Source organism: Phoenix dactylifera, chromosome 1 (assembly GCF_009389715.1).
Source record: "Phoenix dactylifera cultivar Barhee BC4 chromosome 1, palm_55x_up_171113_PBpolish2nd_filt_p, whole genome shotgun sequence".
Classification (NCBI taxonomy): Eukaryota; Viridiplantae; Streptophyta; class Magnoliopsida; order Arecales; family Arecaceae; genus Phoenix; species Phoenix dactylifera.
This window is the reverse complement of record NC_052392.1, coordinates 25,434,714-25,459,059: the sequence shown is the minus strand read 5'-3', so window position 1 is coordinate 25,459,059 and position 24,346 is coordinate 25,434,714. Positions and strand designations below refer to the sequence as shown.

General features: G+C 39.1%; 1 long non-coding RNA gene across 1 annotated transcript; it reads right to left on the bottom strand.

The window, feature by feature from the left end:
• Positions 1 to 21,821: 21,821 nt before the first annotated feature.
• Positions 21,822 to 23,141, bottom strand: LOC120104494. The gene is made up of 2 exons (XR_005506887.1): positions 22,472 to 23,141; positions 21,822 to 22,286 (listed from the first exon to the last, which is right to left on the bottom strand). It is a non-coding gene; the product is annotated as an uncharacterized LOC120104494 (long non-coding RNA).
• Positions 23,142 to 24,346: the final 1,205 nt, after the last annotated feature.

Here is a 24,346-nt window from a genome sequence, read left to right as displayed (position 1 = left end):
TATATTATTCATATGCATTGTGCATGTTAAACAGGCAGAATGTTTCGCATAAATTGTTGCGCTTACCTTCTCTTAGTAACAAAATTCTTTTGTATATGAGTTGGTCAGGCGGATGCCGACCTAACAGATTGAGGAGGGTTGGATCTGGTGGATGCGCATCCACTCCCAGGTGGCTTTATTTATGTGGAAAGTGGCGTCGGGATGCTAGATTACCAGAGGAGTGCTAGCTTGATGCGGGGTTGGTATTCCTCCAAGATGTTGGGCCTGTGTGGAGTGGAGGAGTCTATCTTCCATATTTTTTTTGGCTGTCAGGCTGCTTAGATCTGGGAGTGCGCCACAACTTGCTCTAGGTTGATTCAATAGTGGACGTCGATAGAGGAGTTCTCTTCTTTTCTGCGAGATTCCTACTAGAGGTTGACCCTTGTGGAGCAGGAGGATTTGGACTGCTTATCTGGCTTATCATTGCTAGCTAGATGGAATGCCCGAGTCGTCGAGGACAGATGTGCGCCTTCGAGGCTGGGTGGTGGACTGGGTCTTGATTCATGCGGCGGAGGTCCTCATCATTACTGCGGTTGTCATCCATTGGACGTGACTGGAAAAAATATGGGGCTCTCACTCTGCTCTTGTAGTGTCTAGCATCATATCCATATCTTAGGAGCCCCCACCCCCCAGTTTTTTTCAAGGGTGAACTTTGATGGCGGTGTCGTGAGGGAGGTGGCTATGATGGTGATGGGTTTGGTCATCAGGGACCCAGGAGGCTAGACTAGTGGTGGCCGAAGGGTCCGGCGAATCTTCGAGCAGGCTGTGATCGACACCAAGGCTAGAGCTGCATGGGAGAGCATCTCCTATGCCAGGCGGTGGCTAGGCGCGGACTGTATCATTCTTGAGAGAGATTCTGCCATAGTGATCCGGTGGATACAAGATCCGGATTGTGTTTCCTTTGGGATGCAACTGATCCTCGATATTTACTGACTTCTGGGTGAGTTTCGTCTCTCATTGGACTACTCATATCTACAGAGAGGCAAATAGTGCGATGAACTAGGTGGCATCCTTTGTGGCTCAGTACTCTAGGGGCTTCATTTGGGACAACCATTTCTTAGTTCTGTCTCCATTGTACTCTCTTAACCTTCTTGATCTTATGGGCCACACCCATACCCATTGTGTGTGTCACCATTATATCAAAAAAAAAAGAATGGTGGGAATAAAGGGGAAATATAATTAGAGAAACTAACGAAGTCATGCAAGGGGAAATGTGAAGTCAAAGTGCATCCTGAATGAAAAGGTAATTCATTAAAGTACTCAAAAATTCAAAGTACCAATATTTAAAAATTCAAAGTACTAATAGATTGCCAATATTAGAAAATGCATTCTAGTTATATATGTGAGGACCCGTGCAGGCGTGTGTTTAGTCCCATATTGGTTATTTCCTAGGTAGATCTTGGGTATTTATACAGAATCAAGAATCCAAACAATACATTTTGGCTAGCCATTTTGGGTGAGATCTTAGGCTGTTCCAAATAGTATCAGAGCGGACCCGGCCCATAACCTATGTTGACTAGGAGACACTGCAGCATAGATCTGTTAGGGCTGACCGTGGCCGATTGTAGTGTTTGTGACTAGATTTGAATGGATTTGAATTCTTAGCCTGATGAGGATGTTAGGTCTTAAATGGAGGAAGTATGTGAGGACCCATGCGGGCGTGTGTTTAGTCCCATATCAATTATTTGCTAGATAGATCTTGGGTACTTATACAGGATCAAGGTACCCAAATAATACCTTCTGGCTAGGTATTTTAGATGAGGTTCTAGATTATTACAAATGGTATCAGAGCGGATCCAACCCATAACCTATGTGAACTAGGGGACACTTTAGCATAGATCCATTGGGGCTGACTATGGGCCGATCGTGATATTCGTGAATGGATTTGAACCTTAGCCTGACACGAATGTTAAGGCTTGAACCAGAAAAGTAAGTGAGAATCCGTGCGGACGTGTGTTTAGTACCACATTGGTTGTCCGTTGGATAGATCTTGGGTATTATACAGGATCAAGAAATCCAAATAATACTTTTCGTTTAGCTATTTTGGGTGAGGTCCTGGGTTGTTTACAATATGTCACCAGATAATTTACCCTATAACCTTTCTTGACCATAAGAGTATAACATGTTAATTGAGATTTTACTCTGCCTATGTACCTGTTGGAGGAAAGGAATGCCAATATGCAAAATACTTATAAATTATATGCATAAATTTGTTATTCACAGTGCATATCATACAATCAAAATGTCGTGATTTGATACACTCTCTTGATTAGACTTCAAAAGCCAATTAACTAATGATTTAGGCTTGTTTGGGGGAGCTATTGGTAGTAGAGCTTTTAGAAGTAGAGCTCTTGTTAATAGAGCTTTCTGAAGTAGAGTTTTTTGAAGTAACAAATATTTGATAAACAAACTAAGAAAGTACTTTTGTATGACAAAATTACCATAAAGATATTGCATAGTATTACACAATAGAGCATAATAAAATATAACATATATTAATATATAAATATATAATATAGTAAAATATTACTGTAATGTAATATAATATTATTATAATATAGAAATATGCATAATAATTTAATATAATATTAAATTATTTAATATAACATAACATATCAATGTATTCTCATATAATATAATATAATATTATATTTATAGTATAATACAATAATAATGGTACAAAATATTATAATTATTAGCATACATTAACTTTCCATAATATAACATAATATTAAATTATTTGTGGAGTGATTGATAATACCCCAATTTGATTTTGATGAGACCAAATCATTAGTATATTTTATGTTATACTAATGATTCAATCTAGTATCTCAGGCAAAATCTGTGAGAATCTTCTTTTGAGTGCATGTGGAAATCAGCTTAAGTCAAAGGCTGAAACTCGAGTCGACTCCAGAGGATTACGAGTCGATTCCAAGTGTTTCAGATGTTCTGGCATAGGCTCGAGTCAACTCCGGCACACTGCGAGTCGACTCCGCCTGAGAACAGACAGCAGGACAGAAAGAGGATTTTCAGACCCTGTCAGCGAGTCGACTCCAGAAGGGTTCGAGTCGACTCCGATAATTGCCGAGTCGACTTCCGACGTTTTCGAGTCGACTCCAAAGGGTAACAGAAAAAAGACAAAACTAGGTATTTCAGACTCTGCAACCGAGTCGACTCCAGAATGTTACGAGTCGACTCCTAGTTATGTCCGAGACGACTCTCAGAGGAAAGCAAGACTAAAACACAGAGGAACAGTTTTTCAGTCTCTGAGAGCCGAGTAGACTCCAACAAAGGAACAATTTTTCTGTCTCTGAGAGCCGCGTCAACTCCAACAAAGTGCGATTCGACTCCGAGACAGCTCAGGTCAACAGACAGAGGATCGGAATTTCGGGCTCTGAGAGCCGAGTCGACTCCAAGAGAATCCGAGTCGACTCGAGGGAGTAAACCGAAAGAAAGATCTCTGGAACTCTGAGAATGAGCCGTCTCCAAAAGTGCCGAGTCAACTCCAGACATTGGCGAGTCGACTCCAGGTTTGGTCCGAGTCGACTCCAGGTCGGGACAGCATTTAATTCAAATCCTGAACAGTTGCCGAGTCGTCTCCAGTAAAGCATGAGTCGACTCCTGCAACAGGCTAGTCGACTCCAGATCACGCGAGTCGACTCCGATCTGAACGGACATACTGTCAGGATGTACAGACTGTACAGAACGGCTACAAATCAGTGTCTAACGGCTATATTTCAAAAAGGACTGCATAAATAGCCAAAAAAATAGAAGTAGAAAGAGAGAGCTATTCCATTCAAACAAAAAGGATTTCCACTACAAAGGCTCTCAAGAGTAAATACAAGAGAAAGAAGGAAGAAGTGCATTGAACTCCATCCTACAAACTCTTTTCCTCGCATTCAAGGCTCCCCTTCTGACAGCAAATCTTCAGCACACTCAAAGAGGAGTCTCAAGTTCGAGAAGCCCCTTCTTCCTCTTCCAAAATCTGTTTGAGGGCTTCTAACTCTACTTTATTCATATTGTTCATATTTGCTTTTTAAGAAGCTATTCTGTACTCTTTCCAAACTGTTTCTCTTACTTGATTCAATCAGGGGATTGAATCAAGGGTGTTAAGGTTGGTTGGTGAGCCGAAGTTAAAACCAATGGTGTAAGGGTTCGATTGTGATCCCGGAAAAACAATCGGGTGGTTCTAGTCGGTGAGCCTGTGAAAACGACCGAGTTCGTTGTGATCTCGTAAAACAACAAGTTGGGTTGTGAACTTGTAAAACAACCGGCTGTAATCCGAGGGATTATAGTGAACTCCCAAGTGAAGCTTGGGAGTGGACGTAGGAGCAAGGGTTAGCTCCGAACCACTATAAAACCTCTTGTGTTTGTGATTGGTTCATTGTCTCTTCCATCCCTTCATTCACTACATCTAGTAAACTAATTAATCCGCTTGCAATAAGATTTAATTAGTTACTCATTAAGTTTTTATTTGCAATAATTACTTAAAACCCAATTCACCCCCCTTTGGGTTGTCTTCTTGGGCAACAAGTGGTATCAGAGCAGGAACTCTTATATTAAAAGAGTAAAAGATCAAAATGACAACCCATTTGGATCTTCTCTTATTGAGGGGCAATCCACCCATAGACCTCCATTCTTCAATGGAACCGACTACACCTATTGGAAGGCTAGGATGAGGATATTTATCCAAGCTCAAGACTATGAGATTTGGAGCACCATAGTTAATGGACCATACATTCCTTCAATTTTTGTAGATGATATTACTATACCCAAACTTGAAAAAGATTGGGATGACAATGATATAAGGAAGGCACAACTAAATGCCAAAGCAATGAATGTGCTTTATTGTGCCTTAGACCGCAATGAATTCAATAGAGTCTCTACTTGCAATTCTGCAAAAGAGATATGGGACAGACTTGAAGTGACCCACGAGGGCACGAATCAAGTCAAGGAATCTAAAATAAACATACTAGTTCATAAGTATGAACTATTTAAAATGGATTCTAATGAAACTATCACTTGCATGTTTACTAGATTTACTGATATTGTCAATGGTCTAAAAAGTCTTGGCAAAAGTTATGCTAACAGTGACCTTGTCAGGAAAATTCTTCGATCTTTGCCAAGGTCATGGGAAGCCAAGGTAACGGCAATCCAAGAAGCCAAGGACTTGAACAAGCTGCCACTTGAGGAGCTTCTTGGATCCCTTATGACGCATGAGCTCACATGAAACAACACAGCGAAGAAGAATCCTCTCATAAGAAAAAGGTAATAGCCCTCAAATCTACTTCTTCTAACAAGATCCATCTTGCAGTAGCAGCAGCGAAGAAGAAGACAATGAGGGAGATGATGAAGAGGCTCTTCTCGTGCGAAAGTTCAGAAAATTCATCAACCGGAAGAAGTCCTTTCATCAGAGGAGAGGTCCTCAAGTTCCTACAACAAGGATAAAGGTAAGGAAAGGGAAAATGAAGGAATCGATGCTATGAATGCAAGAAGCCGGGACATTTCAGAGTTGACTGTCCCTTGCTGAAGAAGGGCAGCAAATATAAGAAAAAGAAAGCTCGTCTCCACTTTGACGGACTCCGATTCATCATCATCATCATCGGATGAGGAACAAGAGGAAAAGGCCAACTTCTGTTTTATGGCGAATGAAAATGAGGTAACATCTGAAACGCATTTAGATTTTACCTTTGATGAATTGTATGATGCTTTTAATGAACTAATGGATGAATATAAGACAATAAATCTTAAGAATAAAGAACTAAAACTAACTAATCAATCTCACTTCCATAAATACGATAAATTAATTAAGGACAAGGATTTATCATTAAAAAAATTTAGAACTTAAAACAAGCAACCAAATGTTAATTCAAAAAACTAATACCTTAATTAAAGATAACGAAAAACTAACTAAGAAAATTTCAGAACTTAAAAACGGTAAACAAACTATAAAAGATAATCTCACAAAAGACTTAAACATACTAAAAACAAAAAAACAAAGCTAACAAAAGAACTTGAAAAATACAAACCTATTGTTGAAAAGTTTACATATAGTTCTGAAAAATTGGAAATGATACTTAATAATCAACGAGCTGTGTTTAATAGAGCTGGTTTAGGGTATAAACCTAAGAATAAGCAAAAGCTCCTTAAAAACTTTTTTGTGAAAGCAGAAAAGTAAAACTAAGAATATAACCTGTTTTTGCTGTGGAAAAGTAGGACATAAAGCTAATGTGTGTGACCATAGGAAAGTAGAAGCTAAAAGAAAAATTAAAAAGGTTTGGGTTCCAAAAGGAACCAACATTACTAACCTTGAAGGACCCAAGAAAACTTGGGTACCTAAAATTGTGATTTCCTTGTGTAGGAGTGTCTTGCAGCCAAGTCGACAAAAACTGTTGGTATTTGGATAGTGGCTGCTCAAGACATGACGGGTGACAAGGAGCAATTTTCACCCTAGAGCCTAAAAAGGAGGTGCTGTGACTTTTGGAGATGATAATCAAGGTCACATCGTTGGCATATAGGTAAAGTACAAATCACCTCTCAACCTTCATTGATAATGTACGATTTGTAGATGGTCTTAAGCATAACTTACTTAGCGTAGTCAATTATGTGATAGAGGTTTTGATGTTCTGTTTAAGCCAACTCTATGCATCATAACCAACTCAATTGACAATAGCTTAGTATTCAAAGGAATAAGACGTGGCAATGTTACGTAGTAGATCTTGAAGATCTTGCCAAAATAACCTTGCTTAGTAGCTAGTGATACTAAGGTTAATGATGCAAGTTGGTTATGGCACCGTAAGTTAGGTCATGCAAGTATGGATACAATATCAAAATAGTTAAAAGAGATTCTGTAATAGGTTTGCCAAAACTAAAATTTGAGAAAAATAAAATTTGTGAAGCATGTCAATATGGCAAACAATCTAGGAGCTCTTTTAAATCCATAAATTGTGTCTACTACTAGACCCCTTGAACTACTACACATGGATCTATTTGGACCAACTAGAACCACAAGTCTTGGTGGAAACAAGTATGGCTTGTCATTGTAGATGATTTTTCTAGATACACATGGGTCATGTTCTTAGCTCATAAAGATGAAGCATTTTCAGTATTTAAGAAATTTCATAAGGAAGTAACAAGAAATGCTTCAGTTATAGCTATTAGGAGTGATCATGGAACGGAATTTGAAAATCATCTATTTGATGAATTCTTAGTAAAAAGGGATAACTCATAATTTCTCTGCACCTAGGACACCACAACAAAATGGAGTTGTGGAAAGAAAGAATAGAACCTAGAGAAATGGCTAGAACCATGTTGTGTGAAAGTAACCTCCCTAAGTATTTTTGGGGAGAAGCCATTACATCATGTCATATATTAAATAGAGTTTTATTGAGACCAATTATAAAGAAAACACCTTATGAACTTTGGAGAGATAGAAAGCCCAAAGTAAACTATTTTCATGTTTTTGGATGTAGGTGTTTCATTCATAATAATGGCAAAGATAACTTAGGTAAATTTGATTCTAAATCTGATGAAGGTATCTTTTTGGGATATTCTACATCAAGTAAAGCTTATAGAGTCTTTAACAAAAGAACCCTTGTTATTGAAGAGTCTATACATGTTGTTTTTGATGATACTAATGATATCTCTTCTAGCAAGAAAGTAGCTCTTGATGATGATGCAGAAATACTTGAGAAAAGATAGATGAGATGACATTACAAGAGATGAACCGAAGCAAATTGGAGAAACTTCAACAAGCCAAGAGGTAATTGTTGATCATGGGCTTACTAAGGCTTGGAGGTATGCTCATGGTCATCCTAAAGAATTAATTTTAGATGATCCATCTCAACCTGTTAGAACTAGAGCATCTCTTAGGAACTTAAATAATCATCTAGCATTTGTCTCACACTTTGAACCTAAAAACATAGAAGAAGCTGAAAATGATGTAAATTGGATAAATGCTATGCAAGAAGAGCTAAACCAATTTACTAGAAACAAAGTATGGAACTTAGTTGAACGACCCACTGAATACTCAATAATAGGAACTAAATGGATATATAAAAATAAACTTGATGAAAATGGAATCGTGATTAGGAACAAGGCTAGACTAGTAGCAAAGGGCTATAATCAAGAAGAAGGTATAGACTTTGATGAGACTTTTGCTCCTGTAGCTAGACTTGAAGCAATTAGATTGTTACTAGCATTTGCATGCTCTAAAGACTTCAAACTATTTCAAATGGATGTAAAAAGTGCCTTTTTGAATGGGTATATTAATGAGGAGGTGTATGTAGAACAACCTCCTGGTTTTGAAAATCATCAATACCCCAATCATGTTTATAAACTAAACAAAGCACTTTATGGTCTGAAACAAGCTCCTAGAGCATGGTATGAAAGACTTAGCAAATTTCTATTAGACCATGAATTCTCTAGAGGGAACGTTGATACAACACTGTTTTTAAAGAAAAAAAAAAAGATATGTTAGTAGTACAGATTTATGTAGATGATATTATTTTCGGTGCTACTAACAATCGCCTCTGCGAAGAATTTGCTGACTTAATGCAGAGTGAATTTGAAATGAGCATGATGGAAGAGCTGAACTATTTCTCGGGCTCCAAATCAAACAATCTAAAGAAGGCATCTTCATCTCAAGCAAAATACATCAAGGAGATGCTTAAGAAGTTTGATATGGAAGGAAACAAGCCAATCAGCACACCCATGAGTTCATCATGCAAACTAGACAAAGATGAATCAGGTAAATCAGTAGATCAAAAGATGTATAGAGGTATGATAGGATCTTTATTATATCTTACAGCAAGTAGACCTGATATCATGTTTAGTGTATGCATGTGTGCTAGATATCAATCTAATCCTAAGGAATCACATAATTGCTGTTAAGAGAATTTTTAAATATAATAGGAACAAAAAACATAGGTTTATGGTACTCTAAAGAATCAAGCATAAACTTAATAGGGTACACTGATTCAGACTTCGCTGGTTGTAAACTTGATAGAAAAAGCACCAGCGGGTCATGTCAATTCTTAGGAGAAAACTTAATCTCTTGGTTTAGCAAGAAACAAAACTCGGTTGCACTATCTACGGCTGAAGCCGAATATGTTGCTGCCGGAAGTTGTTGTGCTCAAATCTTGTGGATTAAACAACAACTTGAAGATTATGGCATTAAACAAGATAAAATTTCATTAACTGTGATAATACAAGTGCCATTAATCTAACTAAAAATCCAATTCAACATTCAAGAACTAAACACATTGAGATAAGACATCACTTCATAAGAGATCATGTTCTGAATGGTGATGTGACACTTCAATTTGTTTGTACTGATGATCAACTTGCTGATATCTTCACAAAACCTTTGAGTGAAGATCGATTTTGTATACTTAGAAGAGGGTTAGGAGTGATTGATCCATTCTAGTGATACTCTCCTCTAATTCATTGATTTTGATGATTAGTTTATGTTGGACATAGGATTCTTATCTATGATCATCAAATCAGTTCTTAAATCTTAGATAGTTCCATAACTCTCTCTTTTGGCACGGAAATAACAAGTTTTTTTTGTGCCAGAGTTCGAGTCGACTCGAAAAGATTTTAGAGTCGGCTCGTGGGCGAGTCGACTCGCGCATATTTGGAGTCGACTCGAGGTCGAGTCGACTCGCGACTTACCGGAGTCGACTCGAGGTCGGAAATCCGACTTTTAACCCTAAGCGAAATGTTTTTCTCTTCACTTCTATTTTCAGCCGCCACTGTTCAAAAGCCCTAGAGTCTCTCCGACCTTCTCCGACCCGTTTTAGGTCATTTCCGTCGAGTTTTCTTCCATTTTTCTTGTCCTTCCCGTGTTTAGGTCAAAAATGCCTAGGAAAGCCGTTGTCCCAAGCCGGAAGAGACCTCTCCGCGAGCGGCCGAGCGACGGTCAAGGCTCGGAACGAACCCGTGAGGCCACCACCTCCGGTTCCTTCCCCCCTAGGCCGGTTCCCTCGCGTCCGTGCGCCGGGAGGGCAGTCTCCACCGGGAGGAAGTCAACTTTGACTTCCTCTCCCGGGAAGGGTTCACCTAGGGCATCGTCTTAGGGCTCAAGGGTTAGAGTTGTTCTGTTCTTAGACCTCCCTACTTACCCGGGTTAGTTAGGAAATTCTATGGGACAGTAGCCGAGGTAGTGGTGGTATCCAGGGAACTGTAGCGGGTGTCCCTGTATTCATCTCGGAGGACTTCATTGCTCGAGTCCTCCATCTCTCCAGAAGGGATCTTTCCCACTCACCCCTGATAGGACTGAGGCCCTTACGGCCGTGTTAGAGAGTCCCCCTCAGTCCCCTATAGAGGAGTGTCGCAAATCAGCTTTCAGCTGAAATGCGGCTCCTCCTAGTATCATTTCTAGGACTCTCTTTCCAAAATGGGGTTTGACTTTATCTCTGAGAGGACCTAGCCTTGATGTTCCACATACTCCAAGACACTCCTATCAACTTCCCTAAACTCATCTACAAGTATATTTGTGAACCCCTAGATAAACCTAGGTTGAGTCTCCCATATGGTATGCTATTCACTCTTATCTTTAGGGAGTTAGAGGTCCCTATTGAGGGGGAACCCTCTCGCTCACTGCGTCACACAGATCGCATGGGTGAGGGGACTCTCCATCGTATGGGATTCCACAAGGTCGGGGGAGTCTGGGTACGGAGACCATCCACTTCCACACCATCTGACCCTACCACTCATCACTCCCTAGCCTGACCATGACCAGGAGCACTATACAGATCTTCCCACCTTTCCTTCCACTTCTGGTCCTCATTCCCATCCACTTCAGCCGGACCCTCGACTGCACCACCTTTCAGCAGCAGCCTCTGAGGTTCGGATATCTTCTGAGCAGCTCCGAGAGTTGCGGCAGGAGAGTGAGGGAGCTGAGGGATGACCTGCTGAGGGAGCTCCGAGGTCCTCAGACTGCTCCCTCCACCGAGGTAGTCCCTCCTTGGCAGCCGTGACAGAGATGACTGCACACCTGAAGGAGGAAATATCCAATGTACGAAGCCTAGTTCAAGCTCAATACTGGAACATGAGTGACGTCAAGGACGACACGAGGAAGATGCGAGACGGCATCCGACATGAGCTAGGCAGTCAGAGTCAGGGTGCAGAGCGGCTAGCCAATGCATTGATCTCCAAGTTGGACACCCTCCAGGAGAGTGTGACCGAGCTTACCTCGATCCAGACTAGGGCCACCTCGGAGATCATAGCTCAGCTAGGGAATGTTTCAGAGGGGCTCAGCTTGGTCTTGAAACACACAAGACTAGGTTCAGGAGCCTCATCCTCCAAGAAACCCTAGTGTAGCTTTGTTTTTTACTTTTGATGTATTTATCTCTACACTTGTATGATGTATTTACAATTGTACTCAAATTAGCATCAATACAATGAGTAGACATTTCTTTCAAAACTGTTGAATTTCTAATACTTTTCTGTGTTCTGCCTTTTTGCTATGATGACAAAAAGGGGAGAAAATATGATGAATTGAAATGTAAAGGGAATCAAAAAAAAAGAAAATTCTTAAAGAAAATCCTTAAAGCAAAATGTAATTTGTTCTAAGTGGATTCGATACCTCGAGGCTCATTATCTCTCTGTTGGGGCTCCTCAAGGAGTAATCTCCAGAATCTATTCAAAGGATATTCGGAGATTAGTTGAATCATACTCAAGAACAAATTGTCAGATTTTTCCTCTGAAAGTAAGAATTTAAGCTAAAAGATTCAAGACATTAAAAGAAAATTCAGAAAATCTAAACAAAATTGAATGCATATGTTGAGGGGAGAATCTGAAATCTTAAGAAAGCAAATTCATTAAACATATATAAGCCAAACAATTGATTGCATGATATGAAGGCTTATATAATTCCAAATGAAAGGAGGAGCTTTAATTTCAGGATTTACTGATTCATACCTTTCAATTCTGGATAGATTAAAATAACTAGACATTTGAATTCATTTCAAAATTTTTATGAATCATCTTTTTAGATGGGCATTTCTCTCATCAAATACTCAATTTTTTCATCATCAAAAAGGGGAGATTGTGGAGTGATTGATAATACCCCAATTTGATTTTGATGAGACCAAAGCATTTGAGTATATTTTATGTTATACTAATGAATTCAATCTAGTATCTCAGGCAAAATTTGTGAGAATCTTTTTTGAGTGCATGTGAAATCAGCTTAAGTCAAAGGCTGAAACTCGAGTCGACTCCGGAGGATTACGAGTCGACTCCAAGTGTTTCAGATGTTCTGGCACAGGCTCGAGTCGACTCCGGCACACTGCGAGTCGACTCCGACTGAGAACAGACAGCAGGACAGAAAGAGAATTTTCAGACCCTGTCACGAGTCGACTCCAGAAGGGTTCGAGTCGACTCCGATAATTGCCGAGTCGACTCCAAGGGTAACAGAAGAAAGACAGAATAGGTATTTCAGACCCTGCACCGAGTCGACTCCAGAAGTTACGAGTCGACTCCGAAGTTTGGCGAGTCGACTCCTAGTTAAGTCCGAGACGACTCTCAGAGGAAAGCAAGAGTAAAACACAGAGAACTTCGGTCTCTGAGAGCCGAGTCGACTCCAACAAAGTGCGAGTCGATTCCGAGGCAGTTGATAAGTGCTAAATAATGCATAAATTAATATCTTATTCATAGCACTTATCATTATTTTAATTCACATATTTTGTAAATTCAACTAAAAAAATGTATTACCTTCACCAGTGCATTTTAATGAATTATCAAAGATAATTCAAGTTTGATTTGATTATTTATTGATTAAGTTTAATGCATGCAGGTCAAGTCAAGCTCAATTAGGTAAAGCCTAAACGGACACTACATCATTTCACAATTTTATATTTTCAGAGTCGACTCCAATAACTCTTTTCCAAAATCCAGTGCTTCCCATTAATTCCTGACTCTTCATACGTTCACCTAAATTTCTCCTCACTCATTCCCAACTTTTTTTTTCAACATATCCTATTTTAATAAAATCCCTTCCAATTATTTGTTTCTCATATCTCAAAGTATATCATCTAGTTTGCACGGATCCCAAAAGCCTCAACCATCCTCCATTCCATCTCTAAACACAACCCCTGCATCCCAAGCCCACGGTGCCATCTTCAATCTCCCTCCTCTTCACCCGTGGATAAACTCGTATCCCATTCGAATCCAACCTTCACCAAATCCCAGATCTCCAACGTCCACTTCATCCTCTGTATCTCGTTCGCATCTTTCCCAACTCCCGGATGAAACCACCATCACGATGCATCCTCTTCCCCCGTTCTGAAACAAAGCTAACAACCGAACCAAATCCAACATCCCAAACCTCCAGATCTACCAGCTCTCACCTTGGCTTCCCGAGCTCATCCTCCCAAGGAATAAGAGCTGTCATCCCATCCGAATCCATCCCAGATTTTCTCCAGCTCCGTATTCAAACCGCATCCTCCCCTGTTTCGAAACAACAACAATAGTAAGATCTCCTCCCAGCCGTTCCAAGCTTCCGAGTTCATCCTCCCCTATTTTAGCTCCAAAACAGAGTCCCATGATCCACGAGATGAACCCAAATCCCAGCGTCCAAGCCAAGCATTTCTCATCCTCTTCGCCGAATCTCCCAGCATCATCTTATCTTCATCTTCCAAATCAACTCATTCCTTCTTCCGTGATCTCAGCAGTGGGCATTAGCTCTTCTTCGGCTCAGCTCTCTCTCTTCCATCCTTATCCAAACAACTTTCCAGCATCTTCATCGTCTTTCGCTAGCTTATCCTCTTCTTTGATCACGTCCACAAACCAAATCTCCTGCAACTCGACTCGGCCACACCCTCCACATCCGAGGATCCCGTGGCCAGCATCTGGATCAGCTCCCAGCTCCCTTGTTTCCAGCGGAACAAATCATATTTCCTCTCAGCCGTGAACAGAATGCCCAACGCATCCGAAGATAAAGCTTCCATGAGCTTATCTTCCCAACGGAGGATCAGCTCAATCAACCTTATCCTCCCATTCAGGTGAAGCTATAAAAGGAGGAGTCTTCTCTTCTTCGGATCATCTCTTCTCGGGTGGAAGTCCCACAGGAAACAGAGGAGGGAGAGAATACTTTGGGAATGACTTCCCAAAAGAAAAAAATAAATTGCTAGAGAAGGAAGGAGAGACCCAGGGAAGGGAGGAAGAAAAAAAAGAAATGGGAGCCCGCTGCTGTGCCACTGCTGCTATCGCCCACGACTCCATGGAAGGCTGATCTCCTCTCTAGGGCTGGATGCAGCCCTAACAAAGGGCTAAGGGTTTTATATTTTATTCTATATTCTTGGGGTTGCATGAACTTATTGTTTTTAATGGATATCTTCTTTTGAATCATATTTAATTTCTGTGATTTTAAGTATGATGTTCGTACAACTGTTCTTCATGATCACTAAGTAAATATAAGATAGTCCATGCTTAGGGAAGATGCGATGTGCTGCCACCTTAGATTAGGATAGACATTTCATGCCAACTGAAGATGGATTATGCCTAAATTACTTTTGTGAATTTCTATTCGAATGCTTATTAGGCTTGTAGCCAATTTGCATGTTAATCCAAGAACGAAATAAAATATAAATAATTCTTGTTTTGATGTTAGTGGTGAATTCCTTACCCTAGGTTCTCCTAAACTGATATCCTTTTAATTGCATTTTCTTTTATTAAATTGCTTAGTTTCACAAATTCATCCTTTTAAATATTTTTATTTTTAAGAAAACAACTATACCCCAATTCCTGTGGATCGATACCCGTAATCACTATCCTACTAGATACGTGCTATTGCATGGTCTTTAAAGTTGATTATCAATTTTTGGCGCCGTTGCCGGGGATTGCTAGCATAGTTGTTTTTCTTTTCATAAAAAAAAATTTTAAAAAAAAACAAATAATAATAATAATAATAATATATATCTCTAAAATAAAATAAAAGTATTTTCTATTTTTGTTACTTTAATTATCCCCTTTCTTTTTTCTTACTAACTCTTGATTTTTATTTTGGTATTATTTAATCAGGAATCGAAGAGAAAATCTGGGGCGATCAAAAAAGGAACTATTGGAAAAAGAACGGTAAAGGTTTGCTTTAAAAATTGCTAGAAAAATTCCCTTTGGTAATCTCTAAACCTTTCTTATTTAAATTGATTCCCAGTTTGCTTGAAATTTTGTGGTGATTGTTTGATTTTAATTTCAGTAAAAGTGTGAATGCATGCTTGATACACATACACCAATTAATCCGCACATAGTAAGGGTGATCACCCCAACAAGATAAGAACTGGATTTCATCACCAGATTCTTGCCCAATTTAGGTGAATCAATTCTCACATAGCTTTCACTTTAATTAAAATCAATTAGACATTGGTCCCTAGGGACATTCGACGCTCATAGGACGAAGATGCACCGAAGTTGCACCAATTTCGCTCTGTGGCTCAGTTTGAATGTCTAGGCAAGCTTTGTCCCAAGGGAGACAGTTCATCTGTTCGAGGCAAGTGGTTTTTAAGTGGGACTTTGCAACGCATCGTGACCCCCCCACTTACCTGGGAGCTTACCTGGTCACTCAGTTCATTAGACCCGATTGGAGGCTTAGGTGCCCTCTTCAAACCAGTTAGGAGCTGTCTAGTGATTTTAGGGCAACATAAGGATTTGAAGTCTTTTTCTTTAATGCATGCTTGACCGCACTTGACTGATTTGAAAAGCATTAGTGTATGCTAGGGTGTCATTCCAGATCTCCTGATTAGTACTTTTGATTCTGAAATAGAGCATTCTATTAGGGCCCTTCGAGCCGAAATCCGTACCCTATAGAACCATAGGATCATACACCACCAGTCAGAGATGGATGAAGAACAACCCAACTGCTAAAGGAGTACTTTACTCCTTCTATTTATACCTCTCCAATCTTGTATTCGACTACCTGATACCAACTGCTGCGGTGCATTTTGAAATTAAGTCTAGTGTCATCCAATGTTCCTCTTTTTATGGACTTAACAATGAAAGACCCATAATAACATTTGGATGAGTTCTTGAGATCTGCACTACTGTCAAAATTCAGAACTTCACTGATGATGCTCTGAAACTTAGGCTGTTTCCTTTTTCCCTTAAGGATAGAGCTAAACAATGGCTCCATTCATTAGAAGCCAATTCTATTCTCTCTTGGGCTCAATGCAACATGAATTTCTAAGAAATATTTTTCCATAGGAAGAACAAACCAATTTAGCGTGCTATCACGAGCTTCTCCAATCTGACGGGGAAGAATTTCATAAACTTGGGAAAAATTTAGAGATTTACTCCGAAAATGCCCGCTATCAATACCAAATGGCAATTAAGTGCAATGCTTTTATGACGCGGACTATCCGAACGAAATCGTCAAATGGTTGATGCTTCTTGTGGGGGTACTTTCATGCTTAAGAGTGAGCATGAGGCATGGCAGATGTTTGAAAACCTTAATGAAAATTCCCACCATGCTCCTCCGCTCGTCAAGCACCCCCGAGTTCTCAAAGAAAAGGAACCATATATTGAAGTTAGCCAGTCCATAGGTCTATCTGACAAAGTAATGCACTATCCCACAAGTTGGACAGCTAATGTTTAGAGAACAGTTTCAAATTTTTTCCAAGCACAAGTTTGTGCTCTTGCTCTAGCCCGTCTCACCCTATTCATGAATGTCTTCGGTAGCTCAATTCCCTCTGAATTTGTGCAGACAAGTAAATGCTGCCAAGCACAGTCCCGACCGGTCATGATCCGTATTCTAATACTTATAACCCGGGGTGGCGCAACCATCCAAATTTCTCTTAGACAGCAGCAGACTTCCAATACCTCCCAGCCTTATTCCCAAAACTTTCAACCATTCCAGAATATTAATCCCTACCGTCCTTCGACTCAAATTTCAACACACTCCTCCTCCACCCCATAGAAACACAGCCTTTGAGGAGAAAGTGTTGACCTCCCTTCAAGGTTTGGAAACCATTACACAATTGGTGCACTCTCACACGCAATCTATCGCCAAGCTAGAATCCCAAATGGGGCAACTAGCTAATGCACTGAACAAAGCGAGAGGAAGGAAAGCTTCCAAGCCAACCAGTGAGTAATCCTAGGGGACAATACATGGCTCAAGAAAATCAACTAAATACAATTCATCATGAACAAGCCAATGCTTTGACTACCCTAAGGAGTGGACGTGTAGTAGACAATAGGATTGGGGAGGATAACAATATGGAAGGTGGAGAAGAAGATAAAAATGTGTCAAATGAAAATCTAAAACCTTCTTCTTCTTCCAGCTAGTCCACCTTCTGCCAAAACTCACATTCCAAAGGCCCCATTTCCTGAAGCACTTAATGCACCCACTCCCTTTGGCAAGAAAGGAACTTCACTAGAGGAGATGATGGAAGTTTTCAAACAAGTAAAAATCAACCTTCCGCTTCTTGATGCTATTAGACAAGTTCCTCCTATGCCAAATTTCTCAAAGACCTTTGCACCCAAAAGCGAAAATCTAGGACACATGTGCCTAAAAAGGTCTTCCTAACTGAGCAAGTGAGTTCTATTCTCCAACAAAACGCCCCTCCAAAATTCAAAGATCCTGGTGCTCCCACCATCTCCTGTGTCTTAGGAAATAATTTCATTGATCGAGCACTTTTAGATCTAGGGGCAAGTGTCAACCTTTTACCTTACTCAGTTTATGAGAAACTTGGGTTAGGTGAGTTAAAACCAACCTCGATATCCCCTTCAATTGGCTGTCGATCTGTAAAAAACACCACGTGGGATAATTGAAGATGTTCTTGTCAAGGTAGACAAATTCTATTTTCCAGTAGATTTTATCGTCCTTGATATGGAACATGAGCCTAATCCTAAGAAACAAATCCCCGTGATCCTTGGACGCCCCTTTTTAGCTACAGCTAATGCGAGTATAAATTGTAGAACTGGGGTGATGAATATATCCTTTGGGAATATGAAGGTCGGGAACAGCACTTTAATTCAAATTCTGAACAGTTGTCGAGTCGTCTTCAATAAGGCATGAGTCGACTCCTGCAATAAGCGAGTCGACTCCAGATCACGCGAGTCGAATCCAATCTGAACAGACATACTGTCAGGATGTGCAGACTGTAATAGAACGGCTACAAATCAGTGTCTAACGGCTATATGTCAAAAAAGACTGCATAAATAGCCACAAAAAATAGAAGTAGAGAAAGAGAAAGCAATTCCATTCAAACAAAAAGGGTTTTTCCAACTACCAAAGGCTTCTCAAGAGTAAATACAAGAGCAAAAGGAAGAAGTGCATTGAACTCCATTCTACAAACTCTTTTCCTCGCATTCAAGGCTCCCCTTCTGACAGCAAATCTTCAGCACACTCAAAGAGGAGTCTCAGAGTTCGAGAAGCCCCTTCTTCCTCTTCCAAAATCTGTTGAGGGCTTCTAACTCTACTTTATTCATATTGTTCATATTTGCTTTTTAAGAAGCTATCCCTGTACTCTTTCCAAACTGTTTCTCTTACTTGATTCAATCAGGGAATTGAATTTGAATCAAGGGTGTTAAGGTTGGTTGGTGACCCGAAGTTAAAACCAACGGTGTAAGGGTTCGATTGTGATCTCCGAAAAATAATCGGATGGTTCTAGTCGGTGAGCCTGTGAAAACCGACCGAGTTTGTTGTGATCTCGTAAAACAACAAGTTGGGTTGTGAACTTATAAAACAACCGGCTGTAATCCGAGGATTATAGTGAACTCCCAAGTGTAGCTTAGGGAGTGGAGGTAGGAGCAAGGGTTAGCTCCGAAGTACTATAAAACCTCTTGTGTTTGAGATTGGTTCATTGTCTCTTCCATCCCCTTAATTCACTACATCTAGTAACTAATTAATCCGCTTGCAATAAGATTTAATTAGTTACTCATTAAGTTTTTATTTGCAATAATTACTTAAAACCCAATTCACCCCCCTCTTGGGTTGTCTTCTTGGGCAACATTATTTAACATAACGTATTAATGTATTATGATATAATGTAATATAATATTATATTTATAGTATGATACACATAATAGGAAACAAGAATACCTTTTTTCGCATAGAAGAAGTCTGATCCATGGCTAGGGTTCTTTATTAAGGCTCTAGCAGATTTTTAAGTTTATAAAGGAACAAAATATGTAATTGTTATATTTTATTATGGGTATTTTGGTCAAAAAATAGCTTTCCGACAAAGCTCAAAACAGCTTTTTCGGAAAGCTCCAAAATGGAGCTTCTCCGAAAAGCTATTTTTAGCTATCTGGAAAAGCTAAAACAGCTTTCTAAATTTTGACCAAACACCTTTTTTCATCCAAAAGTGCTTTTGAAGAGCCAGAAAGTACTTTTTGGCCCTCCAAAAGCTCTCCCAAATGTGGTCTTAGTAGTAGGCATTAGATTTATTTTTCATTATATAGTGTAGTCATCTAATAAAGCTTGGTATGGATGATTGAGATATGATTGTGTATAAATGTTGGTTTGAAATATACCATTTTCAATATACCATTTATACATTTATTAGCCACAAATCATTAGCATGAGAAAAATGAAATTCATCAAAATTAAAATAGGGCACTTAGGTGGCTATGGGCATGGTGGCAAGGCTCTGGTTGTTATGAGATTCTAGATACCATGGGTTGTTAAGGTGCTTTGGTTGTTCTCATCACCACGGCTAGGGTTTCCATCAATTGGAAACTCTGACGACTCATAAACTATGTGAAAAAATTAGCATTTTCTTCTCCCAATCCATTTCTAATTTAGTCCTCAATTCAATCTGGCCATTTTTCCATGGATCATCAAAGTTACCCCTAGTTTGTTCCCCTTTTAATTTCAATCATGCATTTACTTAGACAAAAACATTAAATTTCTTTGTTTTCAAATTCAAAGATGATGGAAAGGGAAGTAGAAGAGGAGAGACCTAGGAATTCTTCCTTATTGTTTTTTCAATTATTTTTGCTTAATTTCTTTTGCAACCCTTTTACCCACCTCATCACCTATCATTTATGTCTTGTTGCTAAAAATTTGATTTTCTTTAGCAAAAACCTTCTGATGAGATATCTAATATCCATGCAATGTCTACTTTTCTTGTTCTTGGAATGGAGCTAGTTGAATACCTAGGTTGGATAGGTTTAGGGCCTTGATAAAGAGACAAGAAGAAATGTGAGCATGGGGAATTGAACTGAAATAAAGTCTTGATTAAGTCAGGAGGAGGGTGATCCATTTCCTTGTGTCTGAACTGAAATTTGTTCCTGCACTTGCTCTCGCTTCAAGTAACTAATGGCGGGATCAATTGAGATTTTGGAGCAGTAAAAAGGTACTTCTACATGGGTTAACTGCATCAACTAAATATTCTCCTCCATGTTCCTTGTGATTAATTCTGAATTTTTTGTTTAGTGATCAAGAATCCGAGTGCATATATAGTAATATCTACATATTCTCATCATGTTTCCTTGAGATTAATTCTGAGTTTTATGCTTAGTGATCGAAAATCCAAGTGCATATATAGTATGATCTCAAGCAATATATGTACTAATTTTGCTCCCTTTCTTTGCTCCTTTTCATATTTTCAACTAGTTATGATCTTTTATAGGCAGATTAGAACAATGAAAGATGCATTAATGCTTCACACAAATGGGAATAATGCATTTTCTTATCTTTGAAAAATGTCCTGGCCAAAAATCATTGTCATCCATGTATATTTTATCATATCATTATTTTCCAATCATGCAACTTGCAAGATTGTCTCTTTCTAGGAATGTGAACATGCCAAACCACAATGTGAACATGCCAAGCCACAAGTATTATTTTATACTTAGTTTGGTCAGTGGGTCAATCCTATCAAATTCTTAGATACATTTCAACTAGAATCAATCTATGGACATCCCTATCATGAAACCTTTAGTATAAAGTCTTTTACGGCTGCCTGAAAACCTATTCCTATGCGGTATATTTCAACTCTTCCAGATAACCAGTAAAAAATTTAATATATATGTACATACAACCAAATTGACTCCAAATGAGCCAGAACTGGATTTTGAGCTAACAGTGATGAGTACAACGGTTCTTGCTTATCTTCTCTAACTGTTTAGGTCTACATTTTCCCTGTTGATACTTCGTACAAATTATAAGGGTTTGGTAAATTTCCATAGAGTGACGATATGTATTTATATGTTTAGCTAAATTAAAAGCCTCGTGGATTACTGGACTTGATACTAGTTAGATGTCTCAACAGAGATGGGTACGATATTTTTTTTTGGATAATATATTAGAATTATCTTGTCTCTAAATTTTAGGATAATATTCCCATGCTCACATTTCTTCTTAAAAGACACGCTCCTGAACTTATTGCTTCTTGCACCAATTTTTGGCTCGTGGAAATAATTATGACTTCTTCATTGCTGAATTAGTCTACTTAATAAATCCTGAATGGCTGTTTATTTATCCTCTACCTCATCAGCAGAGTAATTTCCTGGAAGTCATAAAACAGTTGATGAAAACAACAATATTTCTCCTTTCAGAAAAGGAAAACAAAAATTTTTCTAGTGTATACTAGTCATTAAACAGGGTCAGATAGGGTTTTGGTACCGGAGCAAACCGAAATCCTTATTCTTTTTGTACGTTTTTTCAACTCTATCGTTTGTCAGGTTATTAATTTAAGCCACATAACACATGGTGGGCAGTTGGAATGCACTTTGACAGTAAAGAAAGTCCATAAAGAAAGAAAAGGATGCCGCAATACTTTCATTCGAAAGGATACCGCAATACTTCAAATTGGTCTAGTGGCAGCGGGCCACAATAATGCAAAAGAAATTCCACTGGCTCATTGCATAAAGAGATTCCAAAACTACATGGAAAATGATGTCAACAACCATCTGAGGAGAAAAAAAAATACACCCACTCATGATCCAATAGAATGGTATTCTCATTTTCCCAGTCCCAAACGAAATCTTTCAATAAACCAAAACAACAAATTATGCAGCTGACGGCTCAATAGACCCTGCTGTGCTGGTAGTCTCCTCCTGTTTTCTTCGATGTTTCACCTTCTTCTGCTGCAGGCCAATCAGCTGTTCTTTTGCGATCTCCTTCAGCTGCTTCTTCAACTGTGTTTTTTACTTGTTTGGGCTGAAAACTGCACTTTCTTTCTTCTTTTCTTTGCTTCAACGTAAGCTGATTTTCTGAAGCTTTTTCTCCTATGTATATTCTACAAGCTCTTCCACTTTGTACATATTTTTAGCCTTCTTGATAAATCAGGTGGCCCAGCCTCCTTTCCATAAAAAAAAAAAAGCAATCCGAAATATTACAAGCATTAGACTTCTATATTTTTCCTGAAAAAGACTAGATGCCATTAGAATTATTTTCTCTCGATATTGCTGATCATGGGGAACGTACGACAAAAGAATTTCTTAAGAAAAAGGAAACTAGAGAGAATTCATCATCAACTACATTTACCGGCCCGTCATGAATATGCATGGATTTAACACATCATCCGCCACAACCACCTCCACAGCCACCACAACCACCACCGCAGCCACCGCAACCGCCACCACCATCTCCACTGCTCTTTGCATTAGGGTTCCGGGAGTCACTCCCATAATACACAACGTTGTTGCTTCCACTGTCAGCCCTTTCTGGATGCTGCCCGCAAGCAACGATGACCATGGATATGACTGAAAGGGATGCAAACGATCATGCAAAATAAGAAGACCAGCTCTGATATCTGGGGCACCGACGCATCGCCATAGTTGCGGTAGCTATAGAGAGCACCAAAGATTCTGGCCATCGGAGCATCTAATGCTCCTTAACAATTTGCTTAGGAATGTGAACAAGTTGATAGAGTAGGCTGTAGAAGCGCTGAAATCCTCTTTCCAAGCTGCCCTCATATGCAATGCGCAGGACTTTCCCTTCCCATTCCTAGAGAGAGTGACAAGAAGACCACGCTGAAGTTTTCCAAAAATTCATGTAGTTATCCTTGTGATAGCGTTTGTTGACCAGTAGCTTATAATTTGATTTCGTAATAGGAATGGGGTGCCGAAATCAGAGTCAGTCTGGTTCTCTTTATACCTTGAACCTGTTAGTGGCTTGGCCCTTGGGGCTTCCACCTTTTAGGAGCTTTATATATCTCTGTATACATCCGCCTGCCTGCATGCCTACGTGGTTTGCATTTGTGATGATGGTCATGATGATGATGCTGATATTATTATTGTTATTGTTATTGTTATTTTTGTAGAAATGATCTGAAACAAGGGATGGGGAGTTCTTCAGATATAATGACAAAATCCTTAAATTTTTACGAAGTCAGGATTTAAACCTAATTTTTTTCTAGTAAAATAACGAAAAGATTTTCGCTAGATTGACAAGAAGGCACCGTAAGTGCAAGATAACTTTCCTTTGGGGTTCAGAGAGGCCAACCAATTTGAATTTTACTGGCAATGTTCAGTGTTTCTTCTGTTGTGAGAAGGGAAGATGAAGTTGAAAGCTAAATTTTCTAGCTTTTCCTGATCATACTTTTCTATTATTTTAGTATTTTTAGATAAGATTACCAAAATTTATTTTTTAAAAATATTTTTATTTTAAACGTTACATAATTACTGCTTTTAAGCAATACAAAGACCAAGCTGGAGAAAATAACCAATGGGAACTAAACCCGTTTGCCTGATTACAAATAAGGTCACATTTGATTGATAATAAATAGTAACTGGAACCTCCAATATGGAGCCAAAGTGGTCAATTAAGCTGTAGTGATATAAGCAGGAGCGGTGGGATTCAATGCTTCAATAATAAACACTTTAATCACTCTACATGTGGCTTTAGCAAGCCTCAAAGGGACAGACCCCTTCTTATAGAAACTCCCATGACGAGCACCATCTTAAGCACTTGACATCTGATGCAAAAAGTGCCCATAAGGCATTTCTACACCCCCAAAAAAACAAAAAAAGGAGTGGGCAGGCAGATGACTGAACAAGTTTGGAAGTGCTTTGAGGTCTATGCAAAATGTGATCTAATAGTTGATATTATGAAAAAGAACAATCACTATTTTCATGTGAAAAATACAATCCGAACCATTTCTACAACATGTAGTGGCCTACCATCATTACCGTCATTAGTGGAATGGCATAGTTCTATGCATGAATCCAACCCAAGCTTTCCATAAGTGTGAGAGAGCACTGCATAGAAAATGCACTTTTCTTTCTTTATTTTGTGGAAAGAGTAGTCGATCACATTTCTTAGAAGAATAAGAAAGAAAACAATGAGATCATATTAGTAAAACCAAGAAAAAATGGTACCATTAAATATAGCCTTTTCCGACGCTTTTTAGAAGCTATA